General features: G+C 30.7%; 1 protein-coding gene across 1 annotated transcript in view; it reads left to right on the forward strand.

Annotated features, from left to right (window-relative positions):
- The first annotated feature begins 14,362 nt into the window (after positions 1-14,362).
- LOC128993777 (elongation of very long chain fatty acids protein AAEL008004-like) overlaps positions 14,363-22,525 on the forward strand; it is a 56,657-nt gene continuing 48,494 nt past the window's right edge. The window contains exon 1 of the mRNA XM_054417759.1: positions 14,363-14,455. The gene's annotated coding sequence lies outside the window, so the exon portion shown is untranslated. The remainder of the gene's footprint in view (positions 14,456-22,525) is intronic.

A 22,525-nucleotide genomic window follows, 5' to 3' on the forward strand; every position in this document is an offset into this window, starting at 1 on the left:
ACAAAAATGAAGTGGGGAAATGGATTTTATGACAGTACCACACTGTCCACACTATCTTAGTGGATCATGCATATCATTTATGATATTACTTACCACACAACCGACCATGAGTTAGAATATTTATGCCATCTTGCAAAGTATGAAAACGGTACTGCTTCTTAAAATGCAGCATTTTGACCTAATACTTAATAATGTCGAAAGTTTCATGCCATAAAAACCCAATATGTGTGCAAAAGTACCATGAACTTTCGGCCCTACAATACGAAGTTTCAACGTACCGACTTTACGTTCGTTTTTTTCGCTCCGATGAATCACACTAATCGGAGGCTTGGCGGAAAAGGAGATTTCAACAAAGAGGTGGGGAATTTTGGTTCGTGCTTCTACTAACATGGTTAAGTGCTTACTCAACCAGTTTTAGTGTCCCAGAAGAATTGCGTCAGGGAGAAAGCAAATTTTGCGCAAAATACTGCGCGATATCGGTACAAGGCGATTGGTAGCTTTGACGACTTGATTAGGCATATTATCTTATCCCTCCATAGCTCATAATCCCCCCAAAAAACATTTCTAAAACATTAAAATTAAAGATTTAATGCACAAATAACATAGCTTTTTTACTTAAGGCCTTTTTTTTTTTATTTATTTAACAAATAGCCCTAATAAACATTATTCCATTCTGGGAGTTTAGCCTAAAATTCTAGTTAACCAACTCAAAGCCAAAAGAGGTTAATATTTTTACAATTAAAGGCACTTTGGGGCTATACTGACCACACCTAAATTGGTTACCCTTAGGTTAGGTTAGTTTATCTTCCGGTTATCATATCCTAACCTAACTTAACCTAGGTGCGGTAACCTAACTCAATTTAGGTGTGGTCGGTATAATACCAAAGTACCCAATTAAAATATATTGCACAGTCTCTATAGTCCTTGTTTAAAGACATAATATATGTAAACAACAGTACATTAATTCGGTGGTGCAGTCCGAATATTCAATTTAAATCCCTACTTAAAACTGGATATAACTATAAAAAAGTGTAAATCCAGTTCCAAACTGGAATCAGCTGTCCCTGATCATTGGGCCTTAAATAAATAATCCTGACTGATGAAACAGCTGATATTAGTCAGTAACAAAGCTACACATATCATCTCACAACATTCTACACTCATCTTTCACTCATTGAAAAATACCCACCTAGGTGGCGTCCCCATCCCAAATAAATAATAATTGATAACTGATCCATAAAATAGGTTCCCAAGTTTAATGTCTTTAGAGCAAATGTATTTATTTTGTACACAGCTTTGTAATCACATATTAGTTTCTTAGTTTGACATAACTACTAGTCAAAACCTAAGACAACAAGATTGATGAGAACCGAAAAACTAGGACGTTCTTAAATTGAATCAACTAAGCGTATTCTACCCTATAATTTGTGTTATTAAATGTATTTGGCAAGGTAAAGAAATGTGTTTAGCTCAATGATCGCTCCAGCCTATTAATTAAAGACCAGTGGCCCGTGAAGTGGCCTATGGTAGGCTGATGGAGATGAGGAAATACACCTCCAGGCAAGGTTACTTTCTGAACCAGTCGAAGTATGTAAACCTCACTACTACACGCTCTCCTGGCATACTGCTTGGTTTGTTGATTCAATGCATTATTGAATACAGTGTTTTAGGTATTGGTTTTATTTTCCAATAAAGGAATATAATTCTAGTAATAAAGAATGTTTTATTATAATTTCATAATTTGTTAGTATTTAATTACAGTAATTTAGTAAAAAAAATCATTTTGTAGCCATATTTTTACAGGATTTTACAATAGGCCTACTAAAAATAATATTTTCAACAAAATTTTGTTAATGGAGACTAATATATCAAATGTATCTTATAGATTTGTAATTATCTACTTTCTATACATTTTACCTATGCCCATATTCAATAAAACTTTATGAACCCCGGTAATACAAAAAAAGGTGTATGTTCTAAAAAGTTATGTGTCAAAAATTACTCATTGTTTTCACTTAGATTGATACTGGAAAAATGTGTTTTAAGAAATTGTATTTATTTTACAAAGTAAAAACAATGTATTAGTGAAATATTGAAATAGATTTGCTTAAAATTAATTTTATTTGTTAATATTTTTATTTATTTCTATTATTTTTTTTTTCAACTTTTATTTACACTGTAATAAAACAAATTTGTTTTTATATTTTTACTATTGTGGATTTTAATTTACTGTAAGCTATGCACCTATAGTAAAATCAAAATTCAATTCTATTCTTTTAGTTTTTTTAACATTATTCTATAGTAAAATTCACCTCAATTAATATTTGTATTCACAAAGTATTAATATCAAATGTAACTTTAAACAATCCGATACATATCAATGAACCCTGTAAAACAGATGTAAGGACACAAATGCCAAACCCAATCAGACACAGAAGTTAGTGACAAGATACTGGCGGCGTGAGGGGGAAGGACGGGGAGAGTGAACGGAGAGTAAAAACAGAAGAGAAAGGGAAAGGAGATAGAGAAGAGTGTCCCAGAAAGATCAGGTAGAATGAGGAGACCAGGAAATAAGAGGTGATGCAATGTGTAACACTGGCCCAGAGTAAGGTACAACCCGGTCTGGTGGCTGTAGACCTCGGGTACAGTCGGTGCTGACCCACTTGTCACAAGTTTAAATTTTGTTTTGTAAAATTACAGGAAAGTGAATTTAGTTAATTAGTGGAATGATGTATTTACATAAAGATCTGTCCCCTGAACACCATACCATATTATATGTTCAGGGGACACTCCAATATTGCTAAGGGTAGTTTAAAAAAGTGTAATATAGTTTCATTAATTCTTTTTCTGTTTAGTTGTGTGTACAATTTATTCTAAAGATGATTCCGCAAGACATATCACCTGGATCTTCCTAAGTTAATTATTAAATGTATTTATAATGTAATAACATTTTGTATTCCGTGTGTACAAACAATGATTTATTTAGGTTAGGTTAGGTTATCTAATGTTGCTTAATCAGAAATATGTATTTAAGCTTAACCACGATTACGATACAATAGATCAATCTGGAGGACTATAAACTAATAATACTGCTGAATACAGTATGTCAAGTTTTTTATTTATTTCTATTTTCATACTACTGTATAGTAAATCATTTATAATTAAATGAATTGATGAATTTCTGTTATAGCTCTTCACTAATTATAAAACACTACATGGTATTACCAAAAAATACAAATTTTCAAAGATCAAGTAAATTTCCAATGAAAGCCTTCAGGGCCATGTTGCTCAACTAAGTAATTTAGTAATTTATAGCCTATTTCTCTTGAAACTTAACTGTTGTCAGATACAACTTTAAATCATATTTGATCTATTTATCTATTAAGTCATATGTATAAACCATGTACATATAATTCTTAGAACACATTTTTTAAATGTATTGGTTCAGTAATGGATAGTTCTTTAACTAATTTAGGTCGATAAGATAAAACATTTAACCAACCAATTAAAGCTTGACATTCCATCCCCATTTTAAAGATTCCAACAGCTATATTAATTTATAACCTATTCGTCTTAGATAAATAAATTGTTAATTTGAGCCACAAACAAAGTCGGCCGATGTGAATTTATGTTCCCTGTCTCATATTTTTAATCAAGTCACCTGGTAGGACGACCAAACTAACAAAACAAACATGAAACAAATTTTTTGAAACTATCTTAGATAAATAGATAAATAAACTAAATTAAATTAAAATTTAAAAAAAAATAATTTTAACGTTTTAAAGAATCTATATATAAAGCCAAAAGTACCCATGAACTTTTGAGAAAACTACAAGTCACACCCCCATGAACCATATACTTAATAAAATGTTCGTCATGACGAGAAACCTTGCGCAAAATTATCCATTATTTCAGAAATTGCCCTATAAGGTCGTAATTGATTTGTAAAAAGAACTTTCCATATACCTAATGTTAAAATTACCTCAGCTGTACTTATTTGTTTGTATTACTGTATTCTGTTTTGTTTATTTCAGCTTAACCTAACCAATCAATAATGTTATTAATACTTATGTACTTAAGTCAAACGGGGTGAAGCCCGTGGGTAAAAGCTAGTATAAGTTAAATTAAAAAAAATTATTTTGTTTTAAACTAATTGAGATTAAATAAATAAATAAAATAAAATAAATATAGGATGTCTAGTATTGAAACGTCAATGATCAAACCATAACAATAGTGGAGAATAGTTGATTATTTTCTTACAAATGGAAAATTCTTATCTTATTTATTTAAAAACCCCAAGCGACCTTTAGTCGTGGGACTATTACAATAGTTCCTAATACTGTGGGTGACGTTCTTCCTAGCTCTTCTGAGGTGTAATTAGGGAAGATCTGTGGGTAAATTGTCTTATATAACGCCACTTAGACTCAGCTTCAACAAGATTATTGTTATCTACTTAGCTATCCAGCTTGTTATCACATTACCCTTTAATTGACGCGTGGTTGTAATATTAGTTACGTTACGTGTAAAACGTGTGGAAATTATTTAATACACCCAACATAAAGTATTTTAAGGGGAAGTACAGTATTTTGATTGGGTAAAAATGGTTTAATCACGGGAAACAATTAAACACAGTTAAAGTTAGCCTTATGATGTACAGGGTGATTTGTACTCAGTGTGACAAAATTTTTTTGGTGTATGTACAAAGTAAATGAAGTGTGATGATGCATATAAAATGTTCCAAGTCTCAAAATTAGCTTCCCAAAAAAGTATTTTATGTTTTTAAAAAATAACCATGTTTTTAAACTTAATACAGCGATTTCTCAATTACCTGTATATGGATTTCAGTAGATAATGTCATTTTCGTGTTCTACATTAAATTTTGAACAAGAATAATATAAAATGACGGAGGATCAGTTGTAAAAACTCCAAAAACAATTGTCTATTACATTTTTCACACCCTGTATACAAGAAAGTGTCGGAATATGTTAAAAACTGCGCCATTTTATAAGCTTTCCATTCATATGCTACACTATTGAGGTTTAGATATTTTTTTGTTTGTTTTAGTGGTTTGAATATCAGAAAACAGGGAACTTTTTTACTGTTTTTACTGTTCAAGCAGAAACAAAAATACAACTTTTGCTTAATACCTGCCGACTTTCTATGTTTTAAATGTTAAAGACGCCATGCTTTGTAGTCTTCAAACCATTAAAGCGTACATAAGCAGACATAAACCTCAATAGTGTAGCATATGGTTGGAAAGCTTATAAAATGGCGCAGTTTTTAACATATTCCGACACTTTCTTGTATACAGGGTGTGAAAAATGTAATAGACAATTGTTTTTAAAATTTTTATCAAACATCTTAATTTTTATCTTTGAATCTATTTACAATGGAGTTTTTACAACTGATCCTCCGTCATGTTATATTATTCTTGTTCAAAATTTAATGTAGAACACGAAAATTGCATTATCTACTCAAATCCATACACAGGTAATTGAGAAATCGCTGTATTAAGTTTAAAAGCATGGTTATTTTTGAAAAACATAAAATAATTTTTTTGGACGCTAATTTTGAGACTTGGAACATTTGATATGCATCATCACACTTCATTTACTTTGTACTTACATCAAAAAAATTTTGTCACACTGAGTACAAATCACCCTGTATTTATTTTCCATACAGTCAATGTCTAGATTACACCTACTGTTGGATACAATGTCAAATAAGTTTTAAAATTAACGTTATGAATACGTGAGAATATGTAGCTAGAACATCTGAGTAGGTTACATATTAAAACTATGTAATTGAGTAAATGTGATTATGTCATATACGTTCATTAAAGTCTCTTAGTGCAAGAGTGCAAATGTTTATATTGAAACATTCCTTAACAGTATAGCCAAGGAAGTACCTTACATTTTTTTATAAATAAAGTTATAGTATCCTATATATTTTCTTTATGTTTTATGAAATCTAGTTCATATTCCCATTTGGGATATTAATTTTGTGTTAAATGCCAACACATTATTTTAAGTAGTAAAAATAAACATAGATTTGAACGGTAAATCATACCAGTACAGGTTGTATTAAATTAAAATAATAAACTCAAAAATATTTACATTCTCTATTTATTATTCCACCAACAATAGTATTACTGAGGACAAAATTAATTTTTTCAATGTTATAGAATAAGTATTATTATGACGTAGAAACATAATCGTTTTCATCTCTTAGTCAAACTTAGAAATAGGCAGTTAACAGTCTGGTTTGTTATGGGAAATGTTTACTGAAATCGACATTTATAATTAATCTAATCGTTAAACTTTAAATATTGCAAATAAACTTCTCATTGTTATTTTAAACATCTGAAGCCTTTTTCATCTTTTCGTTATGTCCAATAAGTCTGGAGTGCGTAAATCAATTTTATATACATTTTACCTTATTTTAGGGTGAATTGTAAAACCCATGATATAGTTTTTGTTATTATACCAGAAGACAATCAATGGTTTACATTGATAATTTATTTTGCTTAAACTGTAAAAAAATGGTAAATCAACATACATGAAATAAACTTAAATTGTTTACGTCATCAGAAAACCACAAAACAAATAAATTATAAACTTAACTTCCGACATCTTTTTATGCAATGAGATTTTAATTCCGTGCCCTTCCACTGTGACCTTTGCATATCATTCTTCGAGTGATTTTTACTTGCCACACTCTTAACCGTCAATCAATGACTTGGCAATGATCCGTTGTTGCTGTCATGTTAACTAGTAAAATTTTGATATAGGACATTAATTAAGGTGTAACTTTAATAAACTTAACAATTATGTCCATTACTGTTCTAAGGAAAATATATGTATTTAATGTTAGTTTTTTATATAAAGAAAATTAACTTAAAACATTGTTTAACGTGGTGAATAATTTATTACTATAACTATATTTTTGGGGTTTTGAAAAGTCTTAATTGTATTTTAAACTGTTCTCATGAACTTTTACTTGTGTACCCGATTTCGTATAGGATTCACAAAATTAACAATTGTAAATTATTTATCTGTAAATGCAGAGTTACAGAATTTTGCAACGTTCTTTTTACTGCGTTCTTTAAAATTTTACCAAAACAACAATTCATTTATCTTACAGCAGCAAACCTAAGTTTTCTCAGATCAAACTCCTTAAATATTTCACGTAGATTTACATTTTGATTTCCTGTTGCTTTAATTTTTTAATTAAAAATTGATAAAAACGGTAGAAGTTCATTTAGTTTGCAAGTTTGTTGCAAAGAAGAGATTTTCCTCCTAATCTATTCATGACTTCCACCAGAACCAGTACCTATAAACTTGATCTAATAACGTATGATTTAGGCTCGACCGTCTTCAACCAATAATCAAAATAATTAAACATCTATTAGATATTCATTCCATTGCAGTTTTTCCACTAATTTAACACATTGATATATTGGTACTACGTGTTACAGTATCAAGAAGTGATGAAATAACTGTTAATTTTACAGCCTAGAAACAGGTTTGTGCTATGAGTAAGTTATATAAGGGTTGGATGCCCTTGTTTTTAAATGTATCATTTCCCTCCATGACAACATTGAAATTTAATCTTTTTCACCTAACTGTAACTATTTAAACTTTTATGAGGTTATAAGTTTGACTTGCTATTTATATGTTACTATTTAGAATGTACAGCATGTTTATAAATTAATATGAGGTTACGCTTTTAAAAAGTTTTATGTATTTTTGAAAATTTCTCTTTACGATTTTTAGACATATTTTCGTACCTCTATATTTTGTCATTTTTCTAAATAAAAAATCAATAGTACCTATACAAATTTCGATCATTTTAGTCTTAAATTATTTTGCTTATTATTTACTTAAGTAAAATAAATATAATAGTATCTAAAAGTTAACTAAACCTACTGTACTCAACCACTTACATACTATAACTCTACTTAGTTTAGTAAGTTTTATATGCTTGATAAATAAACACTTAAAAAATATACAATGTTTGATAATACTTTTGTGTCCAGATGTAAAACAATAGTTTTATAGAGTTTAAAATCTAAATTGTTTTAATAAAAAAAATTTAAACACAGTTAAAATGCCTTATGATATATTTCTCTTCTATATAGCCAATGTCTACTTTACATTAACTGATATTTTATACTGTAAAATAAACGAAAACTCTAATTTTACTTCTATATCAAATATACAATGTCAAAAGGGTTTCAAAATTAGATTTAAGAATACGTGATCAGATATAGTAAAAAATCTGGGTAATTTATATTTTATAATTAAAGTAATTGAGTAAATGTGATTACGTCCTATACGCTCATTAAAGTCTCTTAGTGCAAAAGTGCAAATTATTATATTTAAACGTTTCTTAACAGTATAGACAATGAAATACCTTACATTTGTTGGATAAATTAAGTTAGAGTATTCTATCTATTTAATTTATGTTATAAAATAAGTTCATATTACCGCGACATTTAATTTGTGTTAAATTCAACGAAAGGCAAATTTAGTTATTGATCTGTTAATTTGTTTATGCTTTATTCATGTATAAAAAAAGTTACGAACAATGCGCAAATGACTCATTTTATTAACAAATATTGAAATGATAAGTTTAACATTGTGCTCTGCATGTGGAGAAAAAATTCTATAGGTCTCGGAAAAATAGTACTTACAAGTCTTAACAGCATAATCACACTGCTAAATAAATTGAGCTCAGTTAAAATCAATAATTAATGAAATTTAAAACTAACGAAATTATAGTCACGGCAAAAGATTTGTCCTTCCAATAAAAAGCAGGAATGTTTAAATGAAATAGTTTAACGCAAAGCTTGAATTGAATTAAATCATAAAATATTTATTGACAAACAACAATGGTATCTTTCGACAAAAATAGATATACTGTACTATCATGTACGTTATTTTATAGCATATTTTCAAAAATGTATCATCGTTCAAGAATAATCTATGCTTACAGTCGTTATATTTTGCTCAAAGGCCTATTTTATTTAAACTTTAGTATGTAATAGTATATTTCGTACCTAGGGCCGAAAATGAGGGTTTGCCGGCTCGAGATAGTTTTTAAGTTCGAGACGAAGTCGAGAACTTAAATCGATCGAGAGCTGCAAAACCATTTCGGTCCGTGGTACGAACGCTATTTTTCACCACACTATATCCTATTACCACTATTATTCACCACTCTAATAATGCACACTGATAGTCAACACAACTACAACTTTAAGGTTATGTGAAGAAATAATTTGAGGAATCAGCAAAAATAAAAATAAATAGTTGCTAGGCAACGGTGACAATAACACAATTCTATTGCAATGCAATAGAAGGATTGATATAGGATTGAATAGATTTTGATTGTGTATTTAAAATGCATTCATGTTTTATGTAAGTAAGCGGACAGCTGATTTTGCGGCCCCGGCCTGTAAAAACCTGCTCGGTCCCCAAATTACGATGACAGCTGGCATGGCCAGCAAAACATAACTTTCAGCCACCAATTAACGTATGTAATACAGCCAAAAACATCATAGTGTGGTGAAAAAATTGTCTTTAATGTTCTTCTTTAAAATGAATTTGAATATCTTGTATATTTGTTCCAAACTAGATAATAGCAGTTTACGAGTGTAAAATACTAAACAACAAATCGTGTATACACAAAAAACAGGATTGCTTTACTTAACCTTGTTGTAAGCCTATTCTTTTATGTTCAGAACATAATTATTTACTAGATACTATTCAAATGTATCACTTATTAACAAGATCGAATACGTAATATTTACGAATTTAAATGATTCAGAAAAAGTAAGAGTCGTCAACCTTTATAAGAAACCCTGACCATGGACGTCTTGTTTTGTTTTTAATAAGTAAATTATATTGCAGCTCCCCGTTCATCACGAGTAAAGTCATAAATTACATACTGTCTGGGAGGATTAAAACCTCATTTGTCGCGGAGGTTGATGAACTAAGCTGCACGCATGTTCAAGTTGAAAACTCTAACACAAAATGAATTATTACACACATTTGATAATGGTAAAATAATAATAGTAGTCAATTTAAATGGTTATCCAAAATTTACTTAAGATACTAAAGAGGAAGTGTGGCGTGTTAGGGGAATATAGTGCATAACATGGACAAATCATCAAAGGTTAGAAGATAATTAACCATGCTTAACATAACATTTGTTTTGCGAAATTAACATTAAATATTATCATTATCTTTTAATACTACTATTTATGTTTTTTTTCTAATTGTCAAAAAATCTGTATTTTTGTCTGGCTATTTTTGAGTGGTGGTATGAATGATAGTGTTTAACTAACTTGAAGGTAGTTGTGAAAAGTTTAAGGTATCAAACAGAAATAAATAGATATCGAAACTTTATTTTAAATTATAAACAATTAACTGATCTTTTACAAATATTGTATAGGAATGTATGGTATTTTATTTCCTTCTAACAGGAGTTCTTTAAAAATATGCTTTATATTTTAGTCGACTTCAGGGGATGAGCGAAAGCAAAGATTTTGTTGTTTAAATGTTGATAAAAATCTAAAATAAAAAAAGTATAAACGCATAGTATATAAATACTGAATGGGTAACATATTGTTTAGCTTATGTACAAGGATGGAAAATTTATAGGGAGTGTGCTAAATCTATATTATCTCTTGGCAAAGTATTTATTAAAAAGTGTAATGCATTTTGTCCTTTAATATGGGCTTTGGGAATGGTTGCACTGTAGTATGTATCATGCATAATAATTAATAGTGATTAATGAAAAAGTAATTATTAAAATATCAAAACAAAATAGGACCTTTTACTACACCTATTAAGTATTTTAAAAACAAATTTTACTATGAAAGTTCCAAAATAAAATTTGTACGTAAATATCCTGTGAAATCCCTAATTACTTTTAAAATTACCACATTACTTCAGAATCCCTTCAATTTTGATTCAACTGAATTACATTTACCGAGAATCTATTTGCCCGGACGTCTGGCTACGTCATACGATGAAGTACAATTTTGCATCGCTGGTGTACTTGTTACTAATCACACCCCATCAGCGCTCCACAATCAGCAGAATCATCAGCTGATGACCGGTGACTGATGATTGGACAAGGTGACTGATGACTCGGTGAGACTGGTCAGGATGGATGTCAGGAATTACCTGTAACCTTTGTTCACGGTCAAGTGCAAAAAATACGACTAAGAATATTTGACATGTAATTATACACGTGGTTGTAAAGCAAAAAAATCTTTGAAATTTGTGGATAAATTTCAAAATTATGATTATGACATCGGACATATGTTTGTCAGTGATAGGAAGCTAAATAAAAATTACAATCATATATGGGCTAAGAATTTCGCCAGTATTACCTTCAAATGTGACATTATACAAATAATAATTCATGTTCCTTAAAAAAGAATATAAGCCTACCTTTAAACAAAGGAATTAAAAAATAAATTTCACCCAATATTTTCAACACACGAATAAACAAAGAAATGTCAATAACTTTTTACACTCCATTTTAATTCTTTCATGTATGTGAATATGACTCTTCCGATATTATCTAGATCGAATCAAACAAATTATTTTAATAATGGTGATGACTCGATATAATTTAACAAAATTTTCTATAAAAGCACAACATTTAATTTTTTTGTTCAAACTTTATAAACTAACAGATTTAAATAATCTTAGCATTACTAAAAAAGAAAAGGTAAACATGTTTACTTACAATTACATTCTCGAATCGCATTTTTTGTGAAAAATATCGTGCTTTTATGTACCTAAGCAAGAGGCCTATATTAAATGTATACTAGAGCTCGCCCCGTGGTCGAAAACTCGACTAAAAGTATGTATTGTGCAAAGTTCTCTATTTTCACCCCACGCTATAAAAAAAAACATGTGATTTAAATTTCTTCTATTTGTTTTGATTTTCTGTTTATATTTTGTTGTTGTTTCGTCACCAACATGGCAACACATAAGGTTCATGTTATTGTTCAAATTTTAAATTAATTTTTTGTGCTTATCACATCACCTTTAAAAAAACACCTTTTTTAAATTCATAAAGGGATTTTGCACATCTACAGGCAAATATCTTTTTAACGGTATGCATAGATTTTCCCTGCGATGCACAGGAGCTGAGAAAAAAGGTTTTAAAGAAACACGCTTGTCTATTAATATATAGAAGTAGCCCCATGTTAACCCTCCATAAGAAAAGTAGAATTTTTTTTTACCCAATGAACATAAATATTTTCAAAATACAAATAAAACTTGCACATATTAACCTTTTTTTTTGTACAACTCGTAATTCGGTCCAGTAGTATGGTCAGGCTAACTGTCGAAAGTTAGTTTTGCAAAAGTGTTTAATATATAAGATAGTTAGTTGTTTGCACGTTTGTTCAAACATGAGAAAAGCATTTACACCTAATCATTTGTAGCCTTTTCACCCTATTACATAATTGACTTCTAGTGACCCCAGAGACAAACTATTGAATCTAATACCCCTTCTAATAAGATTACGCCGTCTGCAAATAAACCTACAAATAACCTGTTTAGCTGCCGTAACCCTGTAAATGGAAAACAAAAACACTTACATTAACATTCATTTGACATCACTAAACCCAAGGACTAGATCAGAAAAATAACAGGAAATTTCATTAATACAAACTATTCGAACTATCAATATATCTAGGAATAGAAACGTGTCAATAACGTATATTTAGTTTGCAAATAAACTTTGAAACTTTACAATTCAGACTTATAGTTTTTTCAAAGATTGTAACCACCAAGCAAAAATGAAAAGTATACTTTTCAAATGTTTATTAATGCTTCCTGTAGCAAAAAAAAAATCATTTAAAGTCGTGTCTTTCTCTCTGAATGATAGTAATTACTTTCAGTAACAGATAAATCAGATATTTATTACACAAGACAACTACTATTGTTTCTATAAACACTTAAACGGCATTTCTACGTAAGCTCTGATTTAATAGGGAAAAAGATGCAAAAACGGCTCTTCTTAAAATCTTGATTCTCAGTAAATAAAATATATATAAGTCTATCAATATGGGTAATAGTTTGCCTTCAGCGTTACATATTTTGTGAGTCAAACCAAGTAATACATGAAAAGTCAACGGTGCATAAGAACGGCTCTGAGGCTTTTCTTGAGTTTGTTTTAGGTAATTATATTAAAAAATGTTAACTAGTTACTTAGTAAATCGCTTTCACTTTCCCAACATAACTTTCGTTTCTGGTTGTTTTAGCCCCATGAGGATAAATAACAATCTTTTTTGAGTGAACAAAAAAATAATTATTGCAAGTGATTTATATTTTTTATGTTTTAGATAATAAATGAAAACTTTGGCCTCATAAAAAAACAGGCCCTTCCTAAAACTTATGAAAAATCCTTAGATGTTCTAGGGCTCATTAGCAAACGATTTCAAATAAATTTGTATAAGCTAACGTTTTTCTTCACACGTTGTGTCACATTTTTTGTGTCTTTTACCACGTAGTGAAATATGTCAAATGATATGTTTTTTTTAGTTCGGCGTCTTTAGCTTTCGTTCTAGTTTTTCTTAAAGATGGATGAGTAAAATCATCCAAAGTATGCATTAAAACACTGACCAAATAAAAACAAACCTTTGTAGAATGTATTTTAAACATATTTTCTCTTATTTGCAAACCTATGGTATCTCCAGGTGTTTTGTGGGGGTTTTGAAATTTTATTTGTACTGGTGATTTCCCCATTAGACCCATAAAATACGTAAGATCTAACATTCACCAAAAACGTTTCACACGATTTTAATTAAAATTTGTTAGCCTATAGTTCTTAATTCTAAACAACACTGTATAACCCACATTGCTGTAAAAAAAAAACTGTTTGAAATTTATCGTAATTAATTTTATTTTCCGATAAAAAAACCCTCTCAAATTATAAAGACATTTTCTTTTTAAAAAAACCTGCTAGTCCATACTAAATTTATTTGCAATTTTTTACTATTTCTGTAAAAATTACAGTTCGAAAATTGCATTTCTTGTGGCTTCCCCTTTAAATATAACAGTTACTCTACTTTGATCAAGTCTGTTAACAAGAATGGTAGAAAAAGTGTCAAATTGCTGATAAAGTTTATTTACTCTTCATAAATTGTTAATTTTCTTACCCAAACAAAAACACATTTTACAAATGCTGTACTTCCAGCTCCGGTGACTTTTTTGTGTTTCCACCACCAAGTGCAGAGGCAGGTCCTTGAGGACTCGCGTGTCATGCTGAGGCAGGTTGAAGGCCCGGTGACGTCACAACTCGGCCCAGCGCTACAGACCTTCTCGCAGGATCAGTTGCTATAACCCTGTGATCGTGAGTGCTTCTCAGGACTCGGAACTCTACTCAGGATCTGACCACCCTACCACTGCCACCATCAACAACACAGGTATTGGCTATGGAGTACAAAGTGTTAACAAAGTTGATTTTAAGATTAAATTATTTTATAGAATAAAATTATAAAATAATTTTTAAAGTTAGTTTTTTGGTATAAAGGATGATAAATGTCTGTAAGGATTTATGAATTGGATTTGAACACAAATTTACAACTACCAGATTTTAAAATTTAATATAAAAAAATTATATTATTGTTTGAATTTAAAATAGGTAACAGACTGGGGTATAAATAAACCCCCCTTTCCTTATTATTGGGGAGATTTGGACTTTTTGTTTTATTTTACCAATTATTTTAGTTTATTTCGTTGTGGTTAACATATGTGTTATGCTTAAATATATTAAATTGGTCCATTAACATCTTTAAATGCATGCAATTAAAGTATTCATTTTTAAACTGCTGTGGAATTAATTCAATTAAAATCAATCCGTAAACATTGTAAAGCTTTAATTTACTAAAATACACCATGTATGCAAAACTAGTTTAAAATACTTTTAATAATTTTTGAGCACAAAAATAACTCAATGTAACCTGCTTATATGCTTGTTAGGATTTTTTTTATATAAAATTTACAACGATTATTTTAAACAATAATGAAATATATATAGGATATTTGAATCAGTTGAACGAATGAATCAATTATTAAATCAAACACTTATTTTCTTCGTACGCAATTTTATGTTATACCTCCAATAAAAAAAATACATTTCCTACACTTCTTTCGATACAACAAAACCAAAGTACATAATTTACAAAGTTATGTTAACTAGTTTGTGTCGGTTTATTTTCGTGTCAGTGAACCACCCGAGTATTCCTTTCGCTTTCTTCGTCTCATGGCATGAACGTTCTCTTTCAACATTCCCTGTAAGCTGTAATCAATGGAATGCACACGAACACGAAGATTTAAATTTGTAATCCTCCTAACGCTTACTTGCAAACAGATAATTTATTACATACAATTTTAAAATATTTTAAATGTTCTTAGACCTGACCAATCAAATTTATTTATGACTAAATTGTTTAGCAAAAGGGAGGGAATTGGTATTTTATTGTTGACATGATTTTGATCGCTTAATGTAGTTAAATTGTGTTATTTTTTACCTGGTTTTAAATCAATCATTCATACATTGAGTCTGAGAAAAATACCAACATAGTACGTTAAACTGATAACAAAAAAAACTGAAACTCGAAAATCTATTTGTCTGCCCCCAAGCATCAAAAATAATTAGCTGCACACATCGATGTTGAACAGAAAATTTACCCTTTTATATCTAATACTAAACAAACACAATTCATTTATTTATCGTTACAATGATGAATAGAGAGAACGGTTTTCTTAAACCTAATTAAAGAGTAAATTACCGTAATGGCCTATGGTAATTTATAGGCAGAGCTATAACCTTAGGCATAGGTTTCATATGGGCTAGCTATATCAAAACTACAGTACCTGGTCTATACTACCATTGTAAGTTTTCGTTTTAACCTGAAAATTCAACCGAAAGAACCATTCATGATAGGTTATTTAGTTTCAATAAATCTAAAACAACAATAAAATAAAACCGTTTTAAAATGTTAATTAATTGCTAATAATATTATTTTAGAAACCTTTCTAATTAATAACTCGATCTATATGTTTCATTAATCCCTCAAGCAGTCTATTTCAGTTAAAGGTCCATTTGATTTAAAAATTCTTACAAAAATCTTCACAACATCTACTTGAAATGTTGAAAATTTTTCAATATTTTTTATTATCAATAGATTTACAGCAGCACTGAAACGAGTTTGATGCTTTTCGATTTCGACTAGATTTCGATTACTGGAACAAGAAACCGGTGTCATTATGCGATAATACCAACTTTCTCCCACTGGGTGGGTTTGTTTTGTTTTGTTGTGTTGGTATTGACGACATTGTTGTTAGCCACTGCTGATGCTGCCATGTTTGGGCTCTTACTGATTGTTTGAACAATCCAGACTAGAAAATAAACTTCCTTAAATACTACTTAAGTGACGAAGATCTCGGTGGAAATAGCTATTGTAACAAATGTAGTGATGGCAAATAAAGTACTGGTATATTTGTTTTTAGGTTATAGTATTTGTTCTATTATTTAAACTGTTTATTTTCTGCGTATATAGGCAGGCCTAGGTAAACTGAATAGCGTGACAATTCGTCAATAGGACAAGGTAACTAATTTCGGCCCCAACTCAAGATTAACGAACAAGGATTGAAAATGCATTTGAATCCGGTGCGATGTATATTTCTCGACAGAATTTCTTTCAGAAAATTAACTCTCAAAACGTAAATTTCGAAAATTGTTTACCTTTATAAATTAGCACCCAAAATTAGTTATTTCTTCTTTTGCTACTATATACCTTAATACGTTTAATACTTTAATACTTTTTAATGAAATAGCGACCAGGTAACAATATATTGTTTTCACTGTTGCTACTATATGTTAATCCTACTGTATTATGTAGGTATGTATTGCTCCGCCAACAAAATAATAAATTTATAACTGAAATTATTTAACATGTTTATTTAGTCATGTGGATAAAAGGATTTATTGGTTCGTAATTAAATATACAATTTAGTACGAATATTAAGTTAAAAAGCTGTATAATACATACGATAATGCATTTCTTAATATGTACTATTTTCTTCGCAAACTCAACGGAAAGATTTTACTGTTGTTAATCCTCAATCCAGCTGTTTGCTTCTCCTCTATTTTAATGTATTTATGTAATTAATTAAATTAAGTGCTTTACACGAGGGAAATTCATCTGGTAAAATCATTTTATGATATTTCTCGTTTATTCTTAACATATCATGTTTTTATTTTCTAAATTAAAAAATTTCTAGGAGTTAGGTCACTAAACGATTCTAACGCAAACAATTATCTCGTGTACCCAAGAAATAAAAACCTGATTACACATTTTTACGCATATAAAGCAATGACCACCTACACTCAGCTCAATTCATACTTAAAATACATACTTTCGTATGGTCACCATTTCAAGTAAAGTATTTAAATCTATTCAACTTAACATTTGTTTTATTATCTGATATACAATAATGCAAAGAAAACAGTTTTTTTAAGACACGGAATAAGTGGAAAAGATAAATATGTAAAATTAAATTCATGAGTATTTGAAAGAATTACTCACACCGGTTTACCTGTTAAATCGAAACCCAATTCGGCATGAAATCAATGTCCAACCGCTTTAATCCAGCATGGACACTTCATTGTCCAGAAACGCACGAGGCGGATTATTCCGATTATTTTCTCCACAAGTTATTATTTACCGGTTACTAATAGAATTTTCAGGATCTATCACTCATGTAGTTAACAAACAACTAGGTATTCTTACCTTCCTCTGGGGAATACGCTCAAGACATGTTTTATATTCATGAATATAATTTATTCATAAAACCTTTCCTGTACCAATTGTCAAATGTTCTTTCCTTTTATCTATTGGGAATACCAATCGTTAAAAATAAAATCGCTATGGGACACTGCTGGTTTAATAGTTGTAATGCTTGAAGTTTCTGAGGTTTTGGGTTCGAATCCGGAGAATCACTAAAATATGTACTATTATGACATGATTCAGTAGTGTGGAGTCAACCGTAGACTAAGATATTATGAACTACTGTAATCATACTTGCTATTAAAATGTATTGCTAAAATATGACATTTTTGTTCGGTCTATTTTAGTTTTGGCAGACATTGCGGACTTAAAACGAACAAGTTAAAAAATTAGGTTGAGTTTTGACAGGCAGAAAAAATCGCAAAATTATTTAAATCAGTTTTAAGAGAATTATAATGCAGCAAGATGTGTGTTTTAGTGAAAACATTAAAGTAAATGCTCTAGTTTAGGTAAATTAAGGTAAGGTAGAGAGCCTACTAAGAAAAATAACAAAAACTAAATTTTTCCTAGTAAACCTCTTTCAATAATAAACAAGAATCGAACTGTTTTGAATATTATTCTCATAGTGAGATTAGTATTTAGAGAATTATTATTATAATTACTTGTATACAATACATAATGACCAAAATCTGTTTAGGAATTGGGGTTTTTTTCATATTACTTCTGCAACTACCTGTCGGTTTACCAAATAACCTAATTGCTATTGAAACTTCTTTAACCTTGGTCGCAGGAAATTTATGTCAAAATCTCCAATAACTAATTCCATACTTTGGCATTTAGTTCCCCAATCACGTCCGAACAAGGAACACCTGGCTATCGAGTTATAAAATTATGTATCTCGTCAGAGTTCTTGACCTACAGCCCCCGGACCCAAAATTTGCGTTTAGGTTATTATCCGCCCTTGGACGCCATATCACGTCTACCAGCTGTTGTAGGCTGCGGACTGTGATATTGAACAATATTTAATTTTTAAAGGAACAAAAGACAGTTGAGTAGTAAATTTGTCATTTAATTACTTAAACAACAAAGTGTATAAGTTTATGTTACTTGTAGATAAATGTATATCTTACTAGTGGATGTATGCAGAAGTAGATATTTCATATATTGCTTGGCTTAAGCCGCTTTTTAAAGTCTAAGAGATAAGTGGTGAATTATTCTACATATATTGTGGATTTAGGTTCAAATTCTTCTTTTGGATGTTGAGTCTCGACTCAACACTTGAAATGCGTGCGTTGCTCAAACTCATTATATTATAGTCCTTTAAATTCTGAAAAATTGGTAAAAATTCCATTTCCGTAAAAATTACGGTTCCAAAGTTATTGTAACTCAATGTTATTTTCCCATAAAAGCCATAAAAACGAATAATTGGATTTTATAAAAGGCCGGTTTAGATTAAAATTAGTATGTTATGATCCTTAAAATGTTCAACAAAATGGTACAAATTCCATTTCTGTAAGAAGTACTGTACAAAAGTTATTGTAACTTGTGTTATTTATCATAAAAAAACTCCATAAAGAAACCAAATATAGGATTTTAGGAAAAACGCCAGTTTTGATTAAAACTTATGTTTTATGGTCCTTATAATTTGAAACAAAAATAGTTCAACCCACCATTGCTGTAACAATTACGGTTCAAGAGTTATTGCAACTGTTGTGATCTATCCCTTTAGAATATCATAGTTACACCCACCACTTACCCACGATAAAGGTTGTTTACAAGCTTATGGGAGAAAGTATATGTCAGTTTGATGATACTGTTTATTTTGTCTCTCGCTTTAATTCGTAAGCCTACTGTAAATAGTTTATTCGAGATTTGATGTTTTGTGACTATGTTTAAAACACGTGACGTGACATAATGTGTAGAAAAATTCATGTTTTGTATAAGGATTTAAAGATGGTAGTAAGACCGAAACGCGTAATCCTGTTGGATTATCAAGGACCACTATGCAGTCTACAGGTATTGTAACCTTTTTATTTAGATTTAAATATTACTAAAGCTTATTTTAAAATACGACGCATTATACCGTGTGAATAAAGTTAAATTACAGGATTCTCGCCATAGCTTCACCCAGGTTTCTCCCACCTATTTGATTATATCGACCATCATTAGTTAGATTTTACTACTTACAGTAGCAATTAACGTGTATACGCTCCGCATTGGGAATCCCAGTTGCAACCAACAGTGACGGTTGTGTAACTAGCTTCAGTTGCAATTTAATAATAGGTACGTCGTTAGTATTATTCCTATCAAGAAATGAACTCCACTTTCCCGTGCTGTTACCGAACTGACCTAGATCGGCGGGGTTAAGAAAGAAGAGGATTTTTATCGTTATCGGGAATTCAATTATCTCAAAGTTTTCATCAGTAAAGGATTGTTTATGACAATTTTGGTTTTACTTACAGATTTTTTTGTGGCAAAGCTCAAAAGTCACGTATTAATGTAAATTTAGTGTTTTAGAAATCGGATGCTTTTAACGAATAGTATTACGGTCCGGGTGTATAAATCTTTCTGTATGAAGGAGCCAAAAACTTTAAATGTGCCTATAAGTTATCTGTAATTATTTAAATGAAATATTCTTTAGATATGAGATTATGGTGATAATGTCATGATCGGTGGTTCAGAACCCACCATAAACCAATACGTTCACCTATAGAAGATAGATAAGGAAAGATTTCTCTGTACCGAAGAATTTTCTCGATCAAAACCTGAACGTTGGTTAACTATTATTACACTATCCCAAGCTGCAAATTAGTCAATCTAAACACAATTTAAATCACACTAATACACAACACACGATATAAATCCCAGTAAACATAGTGTTGGTGGATATGCAGGTGCATAATGTATGTGTATATTTGTATGTAGCGAGGTCATATCAAGGCCTAGTCTAGACTATCGCTTGGCGTCTGAAATGTCAGATAGGCGTACCTACTGTTTAATACTTCCTAGTCGTAGGCGAGTTAGTAGATCTAGGCGGCATTGGTTGACGAGGATCTTAATAGGAAGAAAATACTATGCGGGAAAATCCTTCAAGAATTATATTGAAGTACTTAACTTGTGGGATGGAGCAATTTTAAGTCTCTTGTATTTAATGGTGTAAAGTACTGAGGGGGGGACTCTAATAAACATTTTCTTTTACAAAAACCCTTTTAAACACAAAAAAATGTATGCACCATTGGCGGTTTGACACTAATAAATATTTTCTTTTACAAAACCCCATTTAAAACACAAAAAATGTGCTTTTAATACACCATTGGTGGTTTAGGGGTAAATATTTTTCTTTGGTAAAGTTATCGGGAAATGATTCAAAATTATATTGCTTAGGTAATTCAAGAAGATTCATTTTCATTTTCAAACTCATCAAAAGTTGTTCAAAGGTTTAATTATGTGACAATGGTAATTGGTATTGTATTTACAATATGTTTGCCTATACAACTATTTCATGAAAGCATAAGTACTCCTGGCAGAGATACTCTTTAAGAAAAGTGTCTACTTCATCAAGAGGGTACATATAGGGAGAAAGAGATTATGATGGACGATGAGAATTTAAGAGAAGACATAAAACGGAGAAAACTTAAACCCACGTTTTTTGTTTTGAGTGAATGCAATCGGTTCAACCAGTAATAGTTTTCTTGTTCAGACAACGAGCTTTCAAAGAAGTTCAAATGTTTTGTTTTGATCTTCGTAGGGTCTACGCCAGTTTTAAAGAAGGCATCACAAAAGCTGTCCTGGAAAAGTGGTCCAACTCCAAACTTTTGTGGGCATGCTCTATATCAAACATCTCTCGCACACCGAAGTACGAGATGTTAACCAGAATCTTGCATGGTTATGTTGTCATGATATTGATGGGGTTTATCAAAGATGAGTTTTATAGTCTGTATGATGGGTTCTGTCTCCTGTCCCCGTCTATTTGGGGGTGGCCCGGTCCTTAAACCATTGGCCAGACTCCAGGTAGATAGAGGGTCAGGAGACAGGTTCTGTCATACAGAGTATAGAGCATTTCTCAGTAGTTGACAAAGTCTTTTCTGCTCGTCGTAGTGGCGGGGGCGTTCGTGATTCTCCGGAAGTTGTTCGTTTCCCTGCGTGCCCCAAGGTCATCTTAAGGTCATCGCAGGATTCCCAAGACGGTTACGCCTACGTGATATACACCTGTGCCTACTTTGTTAAAGTATTTTTATGTGACTTTGAATATTTTAAAGGCCTTTTCAGTGTGTCGGTAAAAGACGGAGTCGAAATCCATAGAAAATAAAGTTCTTGGCTGACTACTTATGAAATTAAAGCTCAGGACTGCAACTACCAAACAGTTTTAAGCCCAGGATTAACCTATTTAGTTAAGTAATCTTGTTTGGATTCCGATAGCTACTGTATCTCAGCTAAACTCGTTAAAGGTCAACAATGCAACAATCAAATGACAGTCCAAACGCCTAGACCCATTTAAAATTTCAAAAATAAAATATTACAGAAGAAATCCCTTTATGATCATTAGACTACTCATATTGGAATGTTTTTAGGAGAGGAAGGTCTAGATCTAGATCATCCTACTAGCATAATTTGTTCTACTATGAAGAATATAAGTCCATCCTTGTTTTACAACCTTCTTCTGTTAAAGAACTTCTAATGGAATTTCAATAGGCTTATATA

The sequence above is a fragment of the Macrosteles quadrilineatus genome, unplaced genomic scaffold (assembly GCF_028750875.1).
Source record: "Macrosteles quadrilineatus isolate MER2022 unplaced genomic scaffold, UCM_ALF_1.0 Scaffold_5__1_contigs__length_97177068, whole genome shotgun sequence".
Classification (NCBI taxonomy): Eukaryota; Metazoa; Arthropoda; class Insecta; order Hemiptera; family Cicadellidae; genus Macrosteles; species Macrosteles quadrilineatus.